Genomic DNA, 18,831 nt, shown 5'->3' with positions numbered 1-18,831 from the left:
TTAGTGCATATTCTGCCTTTTTTGTGATTCCTATTTGCAGCCATCGAATATCTGATTATTGTCAGTGGGGCTTTTCGCTCCTTGCCCTCATTGATTGCCAGTGCGATCGCTATCTCCTCCGCTTCTGTGATATAGGCTTGGGCTATGGAGGCACAACTTGTAACGTTTCCTTTTCGGTCTGTGACCACGGCCACCATGTTCTATGCATTTGCCTGATATGGTGGAGCGTCTGTAAATCTCGCCGTATTCAAACATTTTGCCTTTTTATCTATGTAAGCGGCTCTTGCTCTACGTCTTCCAGCATGTAAAACTGGGTCCATGTACTTCGGTAGGGGATATACCTTGTACCAGGCTCTGATTGAGCACGACAATTCCTTAGCTTTTCCATGTGCCTGTACTTGTTCACCGAGGCCGATCCTCTGAAAAAGTTTTAGGGGCGAAGCTTCTTATAGCGGCACCCGTTCGTCCCCCGCAGTATGTAACAAGTAAAACGTTACAACGGAAACGTTACAAGTTGTGCCTTGTATGGATTCACCCAAGATGGGCCCTTGCATCGCCAGTAATTGCTACCCTGTCATCGAGCTTTCTCCGCCCCCTTCGCATCATGTGACCTCGTCTGCGTCCCCTATAAAAGTTGGCATCCAGAACTTCAGCTTCAGTGGGCACGGCGGACCCGGAGCGAACATGTGGGCTAAAACGCCATTCTTCCGCATTGTGCAGGTGGGTACTCACTACTGTACAATAAGGAGCGATTGCCCTGGTCTTCCGGTCTTGCCGTGCCCCCATCAGTGCCTTTGTATTGCGTATGACGTTTACTGCGTATGCTCATTACTTCCGTGCGGGGATGTTGAGGTGAACCCTGGGCCTGTCGAGAAAATGCTGAAGGAGCTACTGGATGGTCAGAACAAAATTTCTTCGGACATTGCTGCAATAAAGGCGCAACAAGAAAACATGAAAAAAATTATTTCCGATTGGAACTCGCGTTTCACTGTACTGGAACAACGTACTGCCTGTATTGATGCTCTGAAGGTGACAGTGGCCACGCTTGAAGCTAAACTTACTGATCTTGAAGACAGGAGCAGGCGGTCCAACCTAGTTGTTTTCGGCATACTTGAGCCACCGGAAGAAACCGTGGACATGCTGAAAGAAGCTGTACTCACTGAGGTTTTTGAACATAAACTTGAGGTCAAATGCAAATCAGTAGGTAGAATTCACAGATTAGGCAAGCCTGGTGGCAGTCGCCCAGTTATCGTATATTTTCAGGATTACAACGAAAAGCAGCAAACTATATCGAATGCCCGTAAGCTAAAGGGTACAGATATTTCTGTTCAAAATGACTATTCTTAGGAAACACTCCGTAAACGTTAACTGCTCTGGAACAGTGCCAAAGAAGAAAAGAGACAAGGCAAGAAGGTTAATCTTGTACATGACAAACTTATGGTTGATCGGGATAGGTATGTATGGGATGACTGCAAAAACTCGAGGATTAAAATTGCCAGTTCCCAGTCCAGTAAACATAAAACATGACCTGAACGCCCCGATTCTAAACAACTGCGCCTCCGAAATAATAACGCACGCAGCATCGTTAATAAATCCGAGCAACTGGAGTCCATTCTTCTTGGCAATAGTCCGCACATTGTTGTTATCACGGAAACCTGGTTGTGTGACGATATCAGCGATGATGTCGTTTTCCCCTCCTCCTATCGGGTGTATCGTCGAGATAGAAATCGTAGCGGAGGCGGTGTCGCTGTGCTCGTAAAATGTGCTCTTGATGCGACGCTTCTTAATCAGATCGACGACCACGAAAGCCTTTCTTTGAAGGTATCCTTCTGTGGGCGTTCATTTCTTATCTTTGCTGTCTATCGTGCACTTGTCTCGCCTCCTCGGTTTCTGCATGACTTACATGAACACATGGCGTCATACAAGCATGACAGAATATTTCTTTTGGGTGATTTTAACATGCCTAACGCAAATTGGGACTCCGCTTTTGCCAGTGTCGGACAATCCCCGCAAACCTCGTGTCTACTAGATATAATGATGCGCCATGATTTGCGCCAGGTGGTGAAGCAACCAACACGTGTCGGCATGACCTGTGCTTCTGTATTTGACCTTGTTTTTGTAAGTCAATCAATACAAAATTATTATGTCTGCATTGAAAATGGTCTTTCTGACCACCATATGGTGTCTTTTTCATGCTCTGTGGAAAAAGTGTGTACTGTGCCTCGAGCTAAATGTATTCGCGTCAAAAATTTTTCCCGTGCCCATGATGAATCTGTGTCAGATTATTTAGAACTCCGCCTAAGCAACTTCCACGGATCTAACACTGCCCAAATGTGGGATACTTTCAAGAACGTGTGTCTTCACTGTATCGAACATTTTGTTCCAGACAAGGTAAAAAAGACGCGTATGCCAACCCCTTGGATTTCACGGGATATTTTACACTTGAAAAGAAAATTAAAACGCCTGAAGCGAGGAGTGTCCTCTCGTGACATCATTAAAACCACTCAATTAGCCCTTAATCAAGCCGTAGCAAGCGCTAAACGAAGTTATTTTGAGCACGAGTTGCCGAATTTCATTCGATCTGCTCCGCAGAAATTTTGGAACTTCTTGTCGAACAAAAGAAAACCTATTGAAAAATTACGTCACGATAATGCGCTCCTCGTTGATAAGACAGACATTGCTGAGCATTTCAACGCTTATTTCCATGGTGTATTTTCGACAGTACATGAGCCTATGCCCCAAATTGTTTCCAATTGCAGAATCAATGCAGATATTGTGTCTATATCTGGTGTGATTTCTATGATGCTCAACCTAAAATGTAAGTCTTCACCTGGTCCTGACGGGATACCGAACGTTTTTCTTTCCCGTTACGCTGAAGCATTATCACCCTTTCTTGTGGCCATTTTCAACACATCATTATCTTCTGGTGTCCTACTCTTTGATTGGAAAGTCGGACGCATTGTTCCCGTGTTTAAAAAAAGCGATGTCATGGTTCCTGGTAATTATCGTCCCATTTCATTAACATCATCTTGCTGTAAAATTTTAGAACATATTATAGCTAACTACATTTCCAAGTTTCTCAACGATAACGGTTTATTATCCTGCTTCCAACATGGTTTTAGAAAAGGATTTTCTACTGTCACTCAATTAACCTCTATTGTTCACAGTTTTGCCGGCGTCCTTGATAAGACTGGCCAGGTCGACGTAATTTTCCTAGACTTTCGAAAGGCATTTGACCTTGTTCCACATTCGCAACTCATGCTCAAACTACAGGCAATTGGACTTCCGGCCTTTATAACAAACTGGATTTCTTCTTATCTATCTGACCACACGCAATTTGTTAGTATTGATGATAAATGTTCCACATCTTTACCCGTCACATCTGGCGTTCCGCAAGGTAGTGTACTGGGCCCTCTTTTGTTTCTTATATATATTAATGATATTGTTGATGTGATTACCAGCCCAGCAAAAATTAGACTATTTGCGGATGATTGTATTCTTTTTAACGAAATAACTTGCCACGAGGATCAAATTCAATTAAATTCTAACCTTCTTAGCATACAGGCATGGTGCACAAAGTGGAATATGAAGTTAAATGCCGAAAAATCGGTCTTCATGAAAATTACTAAAAAGAAGAACAGCTTGTCGTTTTCCTATGAGCTTCCTGAACGACCGCTTTGTGAAGTCAGTTATTACAAGTACCTTGGTGTCACCATTACAAACAACCTAAGTTGGAATCAGCACGTTTCCAACGTCTGTGCGTCCTCTTTTCGCAAGCTCTGCCTTCTCAGACACAAACTTAAATTAGCTCCTCCAAGTGTTAAACTTCTTGCATACACATCGATTATTAGACCGAAACTTGAATACGCATGCTCAGTTTGGGACCCGCACAAGCAAAAAAATATTCAGGCTCTTGAAATGATACAGCGCAAAGCGGTTCGCTTTATCTACTCAAAATATCGTTTATCAGACTCGCCTATTACTCTCATGAAAGAGCACGGGATCCAAACGTTGCAGGCACGACGTAAAATAGAAAGGCTTAAATTTCTTTACCAGCTTAAGAGCAACAAACTCGGCATTAGCCCTGATCAGTTTATTCAGCCATTGACTTCTCGGCGTACACGACATCGACATGCTGCATCCCTGACCCCCTACAGCGCCAGAACAAACGTCCTCAAATTTTCTTTCTATCCACGCACCATATCTGACTGGAATGATCTGCCCATATCTGTTGTCTGTAGTATTGATGGGATTGAACATATAGAAAATTGAGACAGTATGTTTCTTTTTCTTTTTAGAAGTTGCTGTATTTTACCTTGTATTGTCGGTTTGTTTATACTTGAGTGATTATGCCACTCCTGCTTGGGCCCCTTGTGGGGCCTGCAGTATGTCATAAAAAATTAAATAAAATAAATAACATTTTGACCTCCAAGGTGGTGCCGGTGAGAGACTTCTTCTGTGCGTTGTTGAACAAAAAAAAATAATGCTCAATGTACATGTCAATGGCTGCTAATGGGGAATGAGACATAGGAGCATTCGGCTTTTAGGTAACGCACAGGCTGCGATCACCATTAGCAGCCATTGGCATGTACATTGAGCACTATCTGACAAGAAAGGGTTGCTACGTGATACTCCCTCGGTGTAACCTTCTTAGCTTTAAAAAGGTTTAGCGATCGTTGAGCCGCAGTGCCATGAATACAATGAACTTGTATATACCATGAATGAACTTGAGGTGGTTAAAAATGGGAAGTAGATACGAAGCGCAAGCCGTATGAAAGTAAAAGCCGAATTCTCCGCCTCTCATTTCCCATTAGCAGCCATTGGCATGTACATTGAGCACTATCTGACTGAAAAAGTTTGCTACGTCATACTCGCTGGGCGTAACCTCCTCAGTTTACGAAAGGTTTAGCGAGCGTTCGGCTGCAGTGCCATGAATACAGTGAACTAGTATGTACCATGAACTCGAGGTGGTTAAAGGTGGGAAGTGGATCCGAAGCGCAAGCCGTAAGAAAGTGTGCGTGTGCCACCTCTCGCTTAGTCCTTGGAATGTCCGCTGGATGGCGGTGCTTCTATATGGGGAATATATGATGAAAAGTTGCGAGATGGTGGTACTTGGAGTTTTGAATAGATGGACGAACGGACACATAGACAGATGCATGGATGGACGCATGAACGGACGCAGGGGCGGCAGCATAAACGAACGCAGGGATGGATGCACGAACAGACGCACGCACGGACGGGCTGATGGACGCATGAACGGTCAAACTGACGGACGCATGGACGGACGGAAGCAAGAACGAATGGACGGACGAATTCCTCGCCCCACTCTCCATCATTCACTCCGTGGATATGCTCCCATTTTTTTTGCCTGTTAGCATCTGTAGCAGCTGGTTAATCTGGGTGGTTACGTGCGCTTCAGCCAACTCATCAACTGTATTGTGAAGTCCGAGCGCAAAGAGCTTCGCAGTTGAAGGGCTTTGTGGTAGTCGCAGAGCCGCTTTATACGCCATCCTAATTATTTTGTCTGCTTTTTCTTTCTACTATCTATTCATGTTGTGGTAGGGTAGCGAGTTTGTTAGTCTGCTGATGACTAAGCTTTTCACCAAACGAAGCACGTCTTGTTCTTTCAGTCCAGCACGATTGTTCGTTATTGGAACTATCATACGAACAATTTGTTGAGCTGTTCGTTTAAGCATATTCAGTGTGTGGAGACATCGCTGATTGGGCTGTAACTACATGCCTAATGTTCGAACGGTTCTTTTCTCTGGAATAATATTGCCGTCTAGCTTGACCTCAAGGCGGTGACTCGGGTCTTTCTTTTGTTTTTTACTCTTGGAGAATCAGATAAGTACCTATTTGTCTGCTGAGCACTGAAGTCCCCCCTTTTTGTGTACATTTCGATGGTTTTAGCTGCCAGTTGGAGCCGCTCTTCTTTTCGCGCCAAGCTACCCTTGGTGTTCCATATAGTCATGTCATCCGCATAGAAGGAGTGTTAAATGTCGGCAATATCTTCGAGTTTTTTTTACTAGACTAATCATGGCTATACTGAAAAGCGTAGGCGAGATTACAGCTTTTTTGTTCGGTGGGTGGTGACTTTGGGTTCGTCTTCTCCTAATTTGATGACAGCGGTTGTTTTAGTAAGAAAGTTCTTAACATATTTGTACGTCCTTCGACCGTAGTTTGCCGCTGCTAGCCCATCTAATATGGCTTTGCGGCTTACGTTGTCGAAAGCGCCTTTTATGTCGATGGCCATGACAACGTTTTTTCCTGCTTTTAGAACATTTGTTAGTAGTTCCTCCTTGAAAAGCAGAAGGATGTCCTGTGTCGAGAGGTTTGAGCGGAAACCAAACATGGTGTTGGGCAACAAGTTATTTTGTTCAAGATACCGTTGAAGTCTGGTATTTATTAATCTCTCAAGCACTTTGCCTAAGTACGAGGTAAGAGAGATTGGCCTGAGGTTTTCTATTGTCAATTTCTTTCCTGGTTTAAGTATCATAGTTATTACAGCATGCTTCCATTGCTGAAGTATAGTGCCATTTACCCAGTGTTTGTTAATGAAGTTTACAAGCGCTGTTATGGCTTCGTCATTCTTGTTGCGAATCACAGCATTGGTGATGTGATCCGCCCCTGGCGCTGTGTTGCGTTTCGTACTGACGATTGCCGCTCTTACCTCGGCATGCGTGAAAGGTGCATGCAGTCCTGAGTTTAGGAGCCCAGTGTACTTAGGCTGGTAAGGGGCTGTGATGGCTCGGGCGACTAAACACTTAATATAGATTTCTTGAAGGAGGTCGTCTCGTGTGCCCGGATATGTGTGCAATAATCTTTCAAGAGGTATTTGTCCTTCACATTTAGTTTGCAGAGGGTCAATCATGACTCTAAAGATATTCCATGTCTTTGCTGTTTCTAGGGTTCCAATTAGCGAATCACAAAATTCTTCCCAGTTGGCTGTGGCGAGTTGACTAGCATACTCTTCGCCTTGCTGCGTGGTTTCTTTAATTTTCGCTTTGAGTCTCTTATTTCGATTTTGCCTTTTACATCTTTTAGTGAGGTTTTTTCTTGCTTCCCACAGGTGGAGAAGGTGATCGTCACGTGCGATTTTAACGACTTTCTATATGCATGTCAGTGTTATTTTAGCTGTACTGATTCGTTTGTGGATTCAGCCGGTGCGGATTGGGGTGTGTAGTATGCAATGATCGCTGCCTAAATTATCAAGGGTGTCGTACCAGTCCACGCTGTGGCAGTTTTGTACGATCGTCAAGTCCGGACTTGTGTCCTTGGATACGCTGTTGCCTGTTCTCGTTGGTATTGCAGGGTCAGTTAACAGCGTCATTCCCAGTTTCTCTATTTGTCTTGCGATATTCTTGCCTTTGGTGTCTTGCATATTATATCCCCAGCTTGCATGCGTGGCACTGAAGTGCCCCAACAATGATTAATTGATTCCTTTTCGCCAGTTTTGCAGTCTCTTGAAAGAGCTTGTCGAACGTTGCTCTCTTTTGTCTTGGGGGACTATAGATATTAAGTACGAAGGCGCTTTTTCCATGGCTCCCTTCGTAGGTTATTTCTGTTATGATATGCGGGATATCCACCTTTTTATGGGCTGGTGCCATACTGCTGTATTCGGGTTATCGACTAAAATAGCAACTTTCCATTCTGCGTCCTTGATACTATAAGTTTCGTAGCCCCGTAATTAAGGTTTTACTCCAGTTTCCTGGACTGCTATGACAGCAGGTGGCCTTTGTTGCGACGCCACCAGCTGATATAAAAGAAGAACAGTTTATTTTCATGAAGTCATATAGGGGATGTGTTTTGCGAATCAGAATCGTCTTTTCAAACGCTTTGCACACTAAAAAAGTATTAGGGGCGAAGCTTCTTTAGCCGTAGGTTGTGCGTCCGTGATGTATGTAGTAGTTGTGTGTCGTAGTAGTAGGTAGCCACCTCCACGGCCGGACTAGAGGAGCGGCACACGCGCACTCCTTTTATTTGAGCAGAGAACTCGCGCACGTTAATCATAATAAAAAGACCGTTGTTTCTGAGGAAATAACCTACAAAGACGAGTATCGGTGACTTAATTTTAATTAAAATTTGCCTTGTATTTGATGCTCAATAAAGAAACTAGTATCAGAAGAACGCACTTTGAACAATGTCTGACCAGAGAGGTTTGACATGTTGCACTCACTGGACGTAACCTCCTTGGTTTAAGGAAGGTTTAACGAGGGTTGAGGCGCATTTCCATGAGCTAGTGGTGGGAAAAGGGGGGGAACTAGACACGAAGCGCTGGCCGTAAGAAAGTGCGCTCGTGGCGCTCCTCTAGTCCAGCTGTGCCACCTCTCGTTTGGTCGTTGGAATGTCCGCTGCATGACGGTACTTCTATATGATGAATATATATGACGAAAAGATGTGAGATGGCGGTACTTGCGGTGTTCACTAAATGGACGGACGGATACACAGACGCACCGACGAAGAGACAGACAGAACCACGGACGGACGCATGAACGAGCACACGGACGAATGGACGCACGGACAAACGCACGGAAGAAAGAATGAACGGACGGACGGAAGCACGGATTGACCTACGGTTACTTCGCCCCACTCACCATCATGCACTTCGTGAATATGCTGTATATAGTTTTTCAAAATCTCCTTGGTTATACCAAGAGAGACAATCGTGTTTAATATCTTATGCATGAAACTTGAACTTCTCTCACAGGCTAACAAAGTGGGCTTCGGAACGTTGCTGAGTCCTACAATCGTTCTACATTCGCTCAATCTGTTTTTACGAAGATGTTGAAGGGGGAAAACTTTATGCTTTAAATAGACATTTGATAAACGTTTTAAACGGCGTAACGTTTTAAACGGCCGTGATAAACGTTTTAAACGGCCTTGCCCTCGGCTAGGAAAATGCCAGTTTGTGGGAAAATTTTTTGTCTAGAAACAAGGGAATTGGCGGTGGTTCCTGTAGCATGACCAATACATGCTTAAGGCAGAAAGTTCGCGTCCAGAAACAGGTCATTCGTTTCTCGGTACATAACAACGGGGGCATTATTTCTGCTTCTCACGGGACGGCTTTACGCTCTCCCATAGTAGAGTACTTAGTACTCGAAATCGTTACACCACTATTTCTAAACACATAACAACCGGGAGATGCTAGGCTGGTAATTTACTCTCTTGCTTCAGTGTTATACCTGTAATCGGGAGGGCTCACTGCTTTTCCATAGTTGAGAGCGAAACACTCGAAATCATTGAACACTTTTTCTAAACACACTGCTTGCATCGTACATACGCATGAACATCATTGTATATCCTTTTGTGTACACAAGGTATGTAATGTAAGATCTGCAAATAAACTTCTCTTAAATCAGTCTACGGGACGGTGGTATGCTCTCCCATAGTAGAGTACGAAGTACTCTAAATCGTAAATAACTTAATGCAAATGCTGTAGCAGAATTAACAAGTGTGAGGCCAACAGGACGGCTTTATGCTCTCCCATACTAGAGTACCATCTACTCTAGATCAGTAACCATTTTTGTGGCAAAGCTCCTTAAGGCGTGGGTCGTGCGTCCGCGATGTATTGGCCTTGAAGACATACCGAGGTGCCACCTACGTGATGACGTCACTCAAATGATCCCGGGTTGTGTTGTCTGCTAGAACACCACGATTTCTGCGCTGCTTCTGTAAATACTGTGCGTGCTTCTCTTTGTTTGGAAGCTCAGTGCTTAAAGAAGCGATAAGACCTGACAATACGGGCAAGCACACTACGAATCGGTGCCCCCAATGGTACTGTCATGTCGAATTTGCATCGTAAAATCGCGACTAAGAACTGTTGCAGCCATAGGGGATGATGCAAGTGCAGCCATGGGGAACAATGCAAGCAAGGCGAGCGCACGCATCCTATCTGTGACGTCAAAACAATTGGAGCCCTGGCCTCCCGAGGCCGTTGTGGCCAATGGAGTAGTAATAGTCGTCGTAGTAGTAGTAGGTAGCCACTTCTCGTTTATTCCTTCGAATTCCTGGTCGATGGTGGTACTTGTATTTGATAAGTATATGATGAAAACATGCGCAGACAGACAAGCAGACGCACAAATGGATGGACGCGCAGGCAGACGGACAGACAGATACTAGAATGAACGCACATACGGATGACTGGACACACAGACGGATGGATTGACGCACGGACAGACGCACAGACAAACGGATAGAAGCAAAAACGAATGTATGGATGGAAGTGCGGACAGGCTGACGAACGCTTCGCCCCGCTCATCATCATTCAATCCGTTGATATGCTGTGATTTTTTTTTTGCTTCTGGAATGCACTCGGCCCTCTGATTTCTCCTATAAAACGTTTTGTGTACAAAGAAAGTATTCCCTTTTTATAACAAATTACAGATCTTGTAGAAAGTGCTCTGAACTTTTACCAACGTCCTTTTCGAATACATCTGAAAATGTAAACAACTGGAAAATCCAGATGACGGGCAGTTCACTTTTACTCTTTTATTCGCATCGTTTTGAGCACTGAGAAGAATGAAAATTAGCAATACCTGAATCGCAAAACAGTGCTTGTGGAAGACTGTTTTCTTCTCAATGTCTTTTATTTTTGTCGAAAAGGGGATCTACTCATACGGCTTTTGCACTGAATGTCATGCCGGGCCGAACGCATGAACGTATCGAACGGCGAAAGTCCTTGTGCGTCATTTCTGGCGAACGCGCACAACGGACACGCTCCCTTCACGTACACGTAGTTTTGCAATAGGCGAAACCACCGCGCTTCAATAAATCGACCATTCGAATATCCCGGATGTGCTCGAGTTTTCGAATAGCCATTGTGAACGGGTCGTTGCCACTTGTCGTGAACCGAACCCCTCCTCGCATCGTGAGCGCCAGCCGTGATAATCACCCACTCATTTGCGAATTCGGTGATCAACGGGACATTCTGGTTCTCTGCCTCTCTGATGTTAAGGGCCGCGGGCATCCAACGATGCCTGTGCACGCGCTTAGGCGCTAATTAGTGTGAATGTTATAATTAATTTTTAAAGAGGTGTACCCAAATATAATTCGTTTTACTAATTTGTAATGTTCATGATCTGCAGAACTTCCGAACAGGTATAGCGTGACGCGAGTAAGCGTAGTGTTTTTGACAAGAATAAACCCGTATTTACAGTGGTTCGACAATGGGAATTGGCGGGATTGCGCTACTATAAACACTATTGAATGCACTAACAGAATGACTTTGCCTATAGTGCCTAAAAGTATAGTTTCTTGTCCTTTTCTTGGTTTTGTAGAGCCTCCTCTGGTTAAGCACTCTTCATTCCTCATTGCTCATTTCATTTCTCCCTTCTCCCTAGTGCATTAAAAAAAACACCAGTATGCCGAAATGGGTAAGCTTCAGAACTTGCGATTTTTAATTCCGCTCTCATTTTTTTTGCATCTGTGTTTGTAAGACAGAAATTCTGAAAGGTGAAACTGTCGGCTTCCTACCACACAAGTGGCGTTGTTACAGCTTTTGAGCGCGATTGTAGTTGGCAGCTTTTTGACAAGGGTCTAACGAGAGTGCAGTGAAACTGGACAGGGTGGCGTATCAGTCAGTCATAACCATGCTCAGACGCTGCTGAAACAAAGAATGTGAAGCGACACAGTTTACCCGGAGCACGTAAAAAAAACAAAATCGACAGTGCTTTGTTGGCACCGAATTGTCATCGGGGGTTGTTCTTCATGCTGCCATCTTGACAAAATCATTGTCACTACGCGGTGACCGACGCTATCTTGCTGCTGTCGGTACACACGCCCGCGTTCAAACTCAACACGGCATATCACCAGGGAAGGCAACCAGATGAAAGCGAGTGAAGGCAACCGGATACAATGTTGAAAGCATGCAAAAATATCGAGTGCACTCTAACAGCTCATTTGACTATATTGAATTACTATTTTTTAAGATCGCTTACACTTGAACGAGTCTTAAGGACTTCACGTCATTCATACCTCAAGTCATTGGAAACCTTATCGATTGGAATCCTTCCATGTGCGAGCTTTACCAACATGCGTTAAGCGTGTGCAAGCATGCGCAGACATAACGATTCATCAGTGTATGCAATATCGATGTCATTTAGCCCCCTAATGTGGCTCATTCTTCTGTAGGGCACATTCCATCTGTTCAGAAGACTCCGAGTTACAACGCTAGAGCAGCTTAGAATGCTCAGTGTCATTTTAGCCGCTTTTTGTCGGAAACACATTAAGTTTTCAACAAAATTACTAGTACATTGAAGCGGTTCATGTTTGAAATTTAACTAATAAATATAGTAATCAAGTGGATATGCAACCTCGCATGTCTGAAACTTTAGTATGTTGACATTATAGTTGCCCCGCCGCGGTGGTCTAGTGGCTAAGCTACTCGGCTGCTGACCCGCTGGTCGCGGGTTTGGATCCCGGCTGCGGCGGCTGCATTTCCGATGGAGGCGGAAATGTTGTAGACCCGTGTGCTCAGATTTGGGTGCATGTTAAAGAACGCCAGGTGGTCGAAACTTCCGGAGCCCTCCACTAAGGCGTCTCTCATAATCATCTGGTGATTTTGGGACGTTAAACCCCACGAATCAATCATCACTATAGTTGAAAAGATGGCGAATATGGAAAAAAAGAGGTGACAGGCGGTGCCAAATAAAGTTTCGCTTGTTTTGCTACTGGAGACCCAACGCGGTACCCAAGGAATGAACGTGGAATCAAAGGACGTGCACCGACGGCAGTAATCGCGGCGTTACCAAGGGCTGTTGCAAGGCTCGGAGCACTTGGAGACGAGGTCAAGTACGTTTACGTGGAAGTCTCTCTGCATTAGGGCTGCGTCTATGACGGGTAGTTCTGCCCTCCTAGAAGGCTCACAATTCTCACTTCGGTTCAAGCTACTGCACAGTATGTACAGTGTCAATGTTTATGAAAGGAAACACGGGAGCGCGTGGCCAGCCCAGCGGGTGGTGGCAGTGCATAAAAGCAGGAGCGAGAGCAATCGCAGTCTCTTTTTGCGTCATCTCTTGGCGAGCGTCTTGTGTCAGCGCTCGTCTTGTGCCTTCCCATTTGTCTGTCTTCGTTTTTGGCGCTCTTTACCACAAGCAAAACAAACATTCAATGCTGATATGGAGCAAGCGGCAAGATTGCGACCCCCTCCTCTTTCGAGGCGGTTACCGCCATTGTGTAATCGCCTTGAAGGGGGAGGTGGTTGCAATCTTGCCGCCGGTTTCGTATCAGCAATGAATGATTGTTTCGCTCGTTGCGAGATGACACGGGGAAAAAACTGTGGTTCCTCTCGCTTCCACTGAAACGCGCTGCCAGCAGCCGCCGGATCACGTTGGCCACGCGCTCAAGTGTTCTCTTTCATAAAAAAATGACATTGTACGTTTCAAAGGCACAAAAAAAAACAAGAAAATTTCGAAAGTTTTGTGTTGTGGGATGTTGTTCAATACTCGAGCGCTGCATGGGCGCTGCTATTTGCAATGATCGTTGTTGTCCAGCTCATGTACGTGCACGTGCCCAAGAACAGAAGATAGTGTTTGAAGACAGAGATATCGTATCACATCGTATGATATCGTCACGAGGTCATGACGTCGACGAAGGGAGCAGACAGTAGTTCGAAGATCAAACTTTATCCAGCTGAACTTCTGGCCGGTCAACGAAAAGTCAGATTACGGCGATGCACACTGGTACTGAGAGCGGAGTCATTCATCGATCAACTGAGAAGTGGTGAAGCACGTCGGTACGTATACATGTGCCGTCAAATATTCCAGCGTTATTGCTGCCTGCCGCGTGAATTCTAGAATAATTTTTAATGTTTACGTTGTGCGCGTAATCCTAACAAAATGATCTACAACAGTCCCGACGCTTCTGGAACACTGCAGGCGTGATTTGCACTGAACATTACTTATAGTGTGTAATGGTCGATAACAGAACTTGAGAAAGGAATATGGCAACGTCCTGAAAAACAAAATTAGGAATATAACATTATTGACATTTCAGTGCCTTCGTATACCGCTAGTCAACAAAAAATGGAACCTTTTCGGAATGCGAGTGTAGTGTGCCATGTTGAGCATTCATTCATACGATAACGTTATTGAAGGCGGTTCTCCCCTATTTCACTTTGCTTTAGTATCGTGACGAATACCTGACTTAGAAGTACCGAGTTCAGTCCATAAGTGATACGCGTCTTTTGTTGATCAAGAAATGCTCAGTGTTGAGAATCAGTGCCGGTGATCGCATATATCTTCTACGTATCCTGTCGAAAATGCTTTAAACACCAACCCCTAGCAGGGAGGTAGTGTTTCAAACTAATGCAATGAACGATGTGAAAGAGACGAAGCTGTATCCGGAGCTTTCGAACGCTTGCGAGGCGCCTAAGCCCAAGCCACTCCTGCTCCATTCCTTCATACGATCGCATAAACGAGCGTATCGCACAGCTAACGGAGCAGCTAAATACAACACACATACGACATTTTGCAGCATCAGTTCGGGGCAATTTCCTTGTGCAGCCCTGTAAGCAGAACGTGCTCGCCATTTTTTTGCGGAGCCTCCAACCGCCATTGCAGACAGAAACTGGTGTTGGCGTGTCAGCAAAGCGGCGACAATCGACAACGACGTCAATCCTGGCATGTAGTCCAGTGTCTAGCATAGAAACGAACATTAGCTTTTCTTTACGTATTAGCGTTTATTTATAGGTAGCTCATTCTGTCTAGTTTTGTGGCAAGAAAAGCACATATTTTCAAAGGAGCATTCATATATCATTTATGTAGGTCAGTCGAACGTCTATTCCTTTTTTTCGCATCTTTGAATCTCGTATATGGAATACGTATTATGAAACGAGCCTTTGGCTTGAAAGGAAGTGAAGCTGCCGTTGTTCAGAAACCTTGGCGATTTTCGTACAATTCCACTTCAGGTATCAAAGGTTAAACGTAGGCACACCATCGAGCTCGAATGGCGAACATTGTCACTCTGACAACATCAGGGCGTCTCGAGCACACCAGAACATAATATTGCGTTTGTTCACAGTTCAGCTGATCTCGGAGGTACTACTTCACCTCTGTGTGGCATAGAAAACATTCTGGAGAGGCTAGGGGAGGGTTCAAGATAAATACAATCTACCGAGAAGAAAACCTGGAGCTTTAATTTTCTTTTTAAGGCGCCAAAAGAGAATGCATCATGATGATGACGTGACTTTTCATGCCATGGGATGATCGGATGTTTTCGGGGTAATTCGCGATCAGGACATTATAAACTGCTATTCGTCTATGCTTTTGCGCGACCAGTGAAGAACATTTCTTCTTCATTCTGTATTCAATTTCTCCCTCTAGAACGTGACCTGGTGCAAAATGTTGCTACGTATAGCAGTATGGTGAACTCTGTACGCACGAAATGTGGATCTGAAAACTATATAAAAGACGGTAAAAGAGAGGCATAACGACACACTGCCTATTAGCCAAATAGTTGAGCTGTCGCATCACGAATGACACTGAACCCAATGCCTTCATCGATAGTTTCCGCTAGGGAAGCGTGCCTTCGATTGCGAAATTGGTTGATAGGCACCGACATCGACGCTGTATCGCACACAACAAGTCGCGAACCAAAGTCGCGAATCCAAAGTCCAAAGTCGCGAACCGAACCACCGAACCACCTGCGTGTTAGCAATTCAGATGAGTTTCGGAGTCTCCCCTGTCAACCGTCGAGACGCAGCGCTTATAACGGAGCCGTCCTCACCGTTCAGGGGAGCCTCCTGTCTTAAAGCTTGAGAAAAATGGATCTAGCAGAGGGAATTCTGACGACAGTGGGACCTAAATGACACCTCACCCATGCTCTTTTTTTTAAGGGCATAGCCTTAAGTATTACTTTGAAGGGCTCACTGATCGAAGCGCGGTAGCCTACTGCAATGGTACGAGAACACCAGTGACCCACACTACCGATAATGTTACGCTTTAACTTCTTCATGTGACTCTACTATGGTGACACAGATCGCATTCGTCCAACTTGTTAACTGTTGCGTGAATTTCTAGATGCTACGCATTTCACATTGTTCAAAGTGCAGAAACTAATGCGCAAAACAGGGCTAAGTGTTTGCAGCCTGCTTTTATGTTCTCACCTTGAAGACCTACAAAGTTCTCCCTGTATCAAACGGATGCCCGTCTATATGGTGAAGGAATTCTTTTTTTAACCAAAATAGAATTGAACACCTTCTTGCGTAGAACTTCCGGTGGCATCAAAGGTTGCATCGTTGGGTTCCGAGAGAAAAATCAGCGTTGCCTGTGAGCGAAAAATCAAGACACTTGCAAATGAATGAATAACACAAATTTACGATTGGTTGTCCATCTACCCAAGCCTTCTACGTTGCAAGTAGGTGTCCTACGACAGTCCTACGCCTTAGCTTTAGACTGCTTCGATACAGTAAGACACTACATGAATGTCATGCAGTGGGCTGAGTCACTGGAAAGTGTGTATTGTTGCGTGACACACAAGCAGAAAGGCAGAATCGCACCAGCCGTCAATATATATATATATATATATATATATATATATATATGAGATATAACAGACAGTAATGCCAAGGAATGTACAGGGGAAGTTATGAAAACCAATGGAATGTAAATGAGAAGAAAGAAAAGTGGATGAAAAAATTACCAACTGTGAGCAGGAATCGAACCTACGACCTTCGAATTACGCGTTCGATGCTCTAACCACTGAGCTATCACAGCGGCCCTCCCTCCATCCACTTTTTGGGGTTTATCTGTGAATTTAGAAGTAGGAGCGACAGTCAGCGCCATCTATAGGCCAAACAACGAGTGTGAAAACACTCTTATGCGCATGTTTGGCGTCACGTAGCACGTGAACTTATTATGAGCGGGCAGCTGAATTATTGTCCCTCTTATACAACCTAAACACACCAAGTCTGCCAGTACGAGACCCTCGTTCAATGAAATAAGGGAAAGAAGTGTATACCTAAGGGCTCGTTTTTCCGTGTTTTAACACAATATTAATGAGATATAACAGACAGTAATGCCAAGGAATGTACAGGGGAAGTTATGAAAACCAATGGAACCAATGGAATGGATAGCTCAGTGGTTAGAGCATCGAACGCGTAATTCGAAGGTCGTAGGTTCGATTCCTGCTCACAGTTGGTAATTTTTTCATCCACTTTTCTTTCTTCTCATTTACATTCCATTGATTTTTCATAACTTCCCCTGTATATTCCTTGGCATTACTGTCTGTTATATCTCATTAATATTGTGTTAAAACACGGAAAAACGAGCCCTTAGGTATACACTTCTTTCCCTTATTTCATTGAACGAGGGTCTCGTACTGGCAGACTTGGTGTGTTTAGGTTGTATAAGAGGGACAATTAATCAGCTGCCCGCTCATAATAAGTTCACGTGCTACGTGACGCCAAACATGCGCATAAGAGTGTTTTCACACTCGTTGTTTGGCCTATAGATGGCGCTGACTGTCGCTCCTACTTCTAAATTCACAGATAAACCCCAAAAAGTGGATGGAGGGAGGGCCGCTGTGATAGCTCAGTGGTTAGAGCATCGAACGCGTAATTCGAAGGTCGTAGGTTCGATTCCTGCTCACAGTTGGTAATTTTTTCATCCACTTTTCTTTCTTCTCATTTACATTTCATTGGTTTTCATAACTTCCCCTGTACATTCCTTGGCATTACTGTCTGTTATATCTCATTAATATTGTGTTAAAACACGGAAAAACGAGCCCTTAGGTATACACTTCTTTCCCTTATATATATATATATATATATATATATATATATATATATATATATATATATATATATATAGTTTTCCTGATGTGACCAGTACAAAACATATAAAAGTGCGTAGCTTTCCAGGTGCGCGCAACACTGCGGATGTGTAATCGGCACTATGCCGACTTGGAAGAAAAGAAAATCACAGCATCTCCACGAGGGGAATGATGACGAGAGGGGCGAAGCACGGACCATTGGACGAACGCACGGATAGACGGATGGACAGAGAGACGGACGAACGAACAGACGTACTGACGGACGGATGCTCGGATGAACGGAGGGACGGACGCATGAATGGACACATGGATGGACGCATGGGCGAACTGACAGTCACTTCGCCCCACTCATCATCATTCACGAACTATGGCTAAGTGGGCCGATCGCAACTGCACTTGCCTCACACATTGTAGCTTAACTTGAAGCGTCGAACGTTATGTGCACAAGCGTTCTTTATATTGCAGCATTGTTGACAAGTCCTCTGAAAAGTGCACCAACGCTAGAGATTGAGAAGGCGTTGCAAGCGGAGTTTTGATAACGATGTCGCGTAAGCGAAAGTGAAGCGCAAGCGTCAACCATGCAGTTTTTGAAAATTATAGCCATTCGTGGGATAATTCAAAGCAAACATTTTGGTATTTCTGTTGGTCGGTCGTCTTGTGTGGCAGACTAAATTTCAACCATTTCCTCCACGCCCTCCAATCTTGATTCGTTTCTACGTGCACACTTCCGTTCATCGTCGATTAAAAAAGCAAATATTGCGGATATAAGAGGCACAACATCAAAAGGTCACTATTTTGTCGTGCATTTCTTTGTATTTTTTAAAATAAAATAAAACTTACGTCAGTAATTCTAATGGCCATAGCGTTTATTACGCTGCATTAACAGTGCTATGCTACGCTCGAAATGGCGAGTGTTTCCTATGCTTTGATAAGACGATACGGGGTTACCATCTAGCAGTGGCCTTGCATTGTACTAATTATGGCCTCCGAAATTGCGCGCTCATGCCGCGCGCTCGTTTTAACAGAAGTCATCCTCTCGTTTCCTATAATTAGTGTAAGATG

General features: G+C 44.3%; 2 non-coding genes across 2 annotated transcripts; one reads left to right on the top strand and one right to left on the bottom strand.

The window, feature by feature from the left end:
* Positions 1-16,639: 16,639 nt before the first annotated feature.
* On the bottom strand, positions 16,640-16,712 carry TRNAT-CGU (transfer RNA methionine (anticodon CAU)). Its single transcript has one exon. It is a non-coding gene; the product is annotated as a tRNA-Thr (tRNA).
* An 805-nt stretch (positions 16,713-17,517) lies between these two features.
* TRNAT-CGU (transfer RNA threonine (anticodon CGU)) lies at positions 17,518-17,590 on the top strand. The gene has a single exon. It is a non-coding gene; the product is annotated as a tRNA-Thr (tRNA).
* Positions 17,591-18,831: the final 1,241 nt, after the last annotated feature.

This window comes from Rhipicephalus microplus, chromosome 10, assembly GCF_043290135.1.
Source record: "Rhipicephalus microplus isolate Deutch F79 chromosome 10, USDA_Rmic, whole genome shotgun sequence".
NCBI lineage: Eukaryota > Metazoa > Arthropoda > Arachnida > Ixodida > Ixodidae > Rhipicephalus > Rhipicephalus microplus.
The sequence above is the reverse complement of the archived record's forward strand: the minus strand, read 5'-3'. Positions and strand labels throughout refer to the sequence as shown.